This window comes from Mus caroli, chromosome 11 (assembly GCF_900094665.2).
Source record: "Mus caroli chromosome 11, CAROLI_EIJ_v1.1, whole genome shotgun sequence".
NCBI lineage: Eukaryota > Metazoa > Chordata > Mammalia > Rodentia > Muridae > Mus > Mus caroli.
In genome coordinates, this window is record NC_034580.1 from 66586361 (window position 1) to 66589899 (window position 3539).

Here is a 3539-nt window from a genome sequence, read left to right on the forward strand (position 1 = left end):
AGCCACTGTTCTGCATTTAATGGCTTGCAGGATTTAAAACATACAGATAGATACACACATGCCCTATATAGGCACAGACAGACATGCACGTGGTGCTGGTGCCACACAGCAGGGGAAATTGAGAATGGATGAGAATCCCCTCAAAAAGATGCAAACCTAAAAGAAATAGGGATTTGGGTAGTGGTAAAATGGATGACCTGTTGGAAAACGAGGACCAAACAAATGTGTCATTACCCTGGCATTCTTCAGTCCTCCCTCATTAATCCTAACGCACTCCCTGGTACCAGGATGTGTCTTTTTTTTTTTTAATTATTCTGTGTTTTTAACTAAAATTTAATTATATCATTTCCCCCCTTTTCTTTCCTCCCTCCAACACCTCCCATATACCTTCTCTTGTTCCTTCTGGAAATGTGGCTTCTTTCTCATTGTTACACACACACACACACACACACACGTACACACACACACACACTCTATTCAGTCCATTTAGTGCTACTCATTTGTATATGATTTCAGGGTTAACTTGTTTAGGCAGGTATATTGTTTGGGTATTATGGCCAGGGCCAGCTCTCCCATGATGTTCAGGTGAGGAGTGGGGCCTGTTCTGCACAGCTTTCAGACATCAACATGTCCCAAGATGGCAGCCCAGACCAGGGATGTCTGCCTGGCTTTTGGTGGTAACAGATCCTTGCTGCTGCCTGAGACAGACCCTGGCATAGCCCCTGGTGGCAGCACAGGCCAGGATCCCACCATGGTCCCAGGTAGCATCACCAGCTACTCACATCAGGCTACTCATACCACCTCCTACCCTGGAGTCTCCAGCCCTGCCTCTCATCACTGTGCCTACATCCTTCTGTTTCTCTTTCTCCTCCATCTCTCCACCACTTACTTGTTCCTCCTAGTGGTACCTGGGGTCTCTGAGTGTCTGGAGTGAACTTAGGCGTGGTCTCAGGAGTGCTATGCCCTGCTCGTGCATTATGGTTTGGGGCAGGGGTTATTTTGTCCATGGTCTGTGCCCAGGAGCCTAGCTCTCTGTCCAGGCCCCATGGTTCTGGGCTGGTGGTCATCTCTGGCTCTCTCCTTGCACAGTCTGCATGAATGTCCCCCTGCCAGGGTCATCTATCTCAGGCTCACTTCTGCCCAGGACCCACAGTCCCAGGTAGGGTTCTTCTAGTTCCCAGCTAACTCCCCATCCTGGAAGCTCATCTGGGCCTACCTGGCACCTGACTAGTAGTCACCTCAGGTTAGCTCCCTATCTGGGACTCCTAACATCAGACTGGTGGTTTTCTCAGGCTAGCTTTTTTCGGGGAATGTTATTCATTCAGATGTTTGTAGGTCAGAATACTGAGTATAGACACAGCCTCTCTCCTCTCTGCCACCTACTGACACACATGTGATACAGCAGTCACACTGCAATGCCTCTTGGGATAGGATTGTTAAATAATTGACTGGGAGCCACACAGTCATAAAAGTGATCAATGGCTCTTATACTGAATTGTTACCTTGGCAAGTATCGTCCCCCAGCAACGACGACTTCCCATCCCCACCCTTTTTATCTACTGATCTCTTGCTTTGCAATCTGACCATTGTTCCTCTCTGATTTCCTGGTCTCACCTTTTTCTAATCACACTCCCTGGCTTTGTGGCTCGCATGGAAACAAATTCTACTTGGTTGAATCTCTTTTCTCATGATTGAGCAAGAGGTCCCAAGATAAAAAAAAAAAAAAAAAAAAAAACAAAAAAACTGCTCTTGTCCAGACTGTGAAGTCAGTTCTGCAACCTCTTCACATCTCCATGGTACATGCCCAGAGTCCTGTGCCGGGAGCCAGGGGAGTCCAAGTAGAACCTAAGGGATACTCTCCAGGTTTGCAGACTGATTAGCACATGACATTTATATCAGCTGGGACATATCTGGTCTCCCCATAGGCTTTCTCCTTCTGCGTATAGTTCAGTTATATTTTTCAGCTCCTCTTCTGGACCATCTTATGGAGGTTTGTTAAGGAACGGCCTTGGGAGCATCTCACTCCTGCTTTTGTTGCTGTGTTTCTTTCATGATTCTTGTGCTGTTATTTGTTTTTTTCTGAGCCTGTTGTCCTCATTATCTTTATTATTTTATTCTTCCTAGTTTCCTTTTCTCTTTAAGATTGTTGAGTTGATTGCTTGGGCTGTGGGTTAGATGCAGCTGTTCTAAATTCCCTAATAACTCCATTCTGGACTATAAATTACTCCATCAGGAGAGAAGGAGACAGCACCAGACAAGCCTGGTGTGAGATGCTTTCATAATTTTCTACACATGTTTTTTGTTCACTTCTGTTGTGATTTTTTTCCTCTAACCCCTGGGTAATTTAGAAGTATACCTTTTAGTTTCCAAGCTAAAGCTTAAACCATCTCTTTGTTGTTGAGTACTAATTTTATTGTGTGCCATGGGTGTGGAGAAAGAGAGACAGAAACAGAGAGAGAGAGAGAGACAGACAGACAGACAGACTGCTAGAGACAGCAAGAGACAGAGACAGACTGTCAGAAATGAGGATTATTCTGAATGTATTGAAACTTCCTCTGTAGTCTGTTCTCAGACCATTTCCCCAAATATCTTCTCCATTTCTCTGGTTCAAATAAACTTGTATATGTGCATGTAATCAACCTTTTTCCAGGCAGGTTCTCATGCATAGCCTGGTTGGGTTTTTGTAATTGTTGTTGTTTTACTTTGCCTTTGGGGTTTTGTTGATTTTGCTTTGTCAGCTTGGCAAAAGCTAACGTTATCTGGAAAGAGGAACTCAGTTGAGAAAATTCTTCCACTGCTTTGGACTGTGGGCAAGCTTGTGATGCACTTTCTTAATTATTGGTTGACGTAGGAGGACCCAGCTCACTGTCAGCAGTGCCACCGTGACTTGTGGTCCTGGGTTCTTTAAGAAAACAGGCTGAGCTAGCCATGACCATGACAGGCAAGCCAGTAACCAGCATTCCTCCACAGCCTCTGTATCAGCTCCTGCGTCCAGGTTCCAATGTTGAGTTCTTGCCCTGGCTTCCCTTAGTGATGGAGTGAGTGTGACCTGAGATTTAAAAGATCAAATAAACAACTTTTCCCCCAAGTTGCTTCTGGTCGTGGTTTTCCTTTTATCACAGCTCTAAAGCCCAAACTAAGATAGTAACTGGTACAGTTCATGAGATACTGTTGTGACATATTTGATCGTATACTTTTGAAAAGATTGGGGTAGTCTTTGAACTTGGGGCTGGAAACGCTGGTATGTGTTTAGAAGTTAATGAACTACCATGGATAGTTAGAAGACATTGCTGAGAACAACGCACATGACTGTGGCCAGGCTTGTGAAGTTGCAGAGGGAAGTTTTGAGAATCTCTTAAAGACTCTCTCAGAACTATCACTGATATTTTTTTCAAGATATTTTTATTGATTCTTTGGGAATTTCACCTTATACACCCCAATCACACTCACTTCTCAGTCCTTCCATGTATGCCCCCCTAAACCCTTGTGTCCCACCCCCAACAAAACAACAACAACAACAAAGTCAAGTTGCCTATATA

At 44.5% G+C, this 3539-nt stretch overlaps 1 non-coding gene across 1 annotated transcript; it reads right to left on the reverse strand.

Annotated features, from left to right (window-relative positions):
* Positions 1–1301: 1301 nt before the first annotated feature.
* Positions 1302–1432, reverse strand: LOC115032691. Its single transcript, XR_003838320.1, has one exon. It is a non-coding gene; the product is annotated as a small nucleolar RNA SNORA17 (small nucleolar RNA).
* Positions 1433–3539: the final 2107 nt, after the last annotated feature.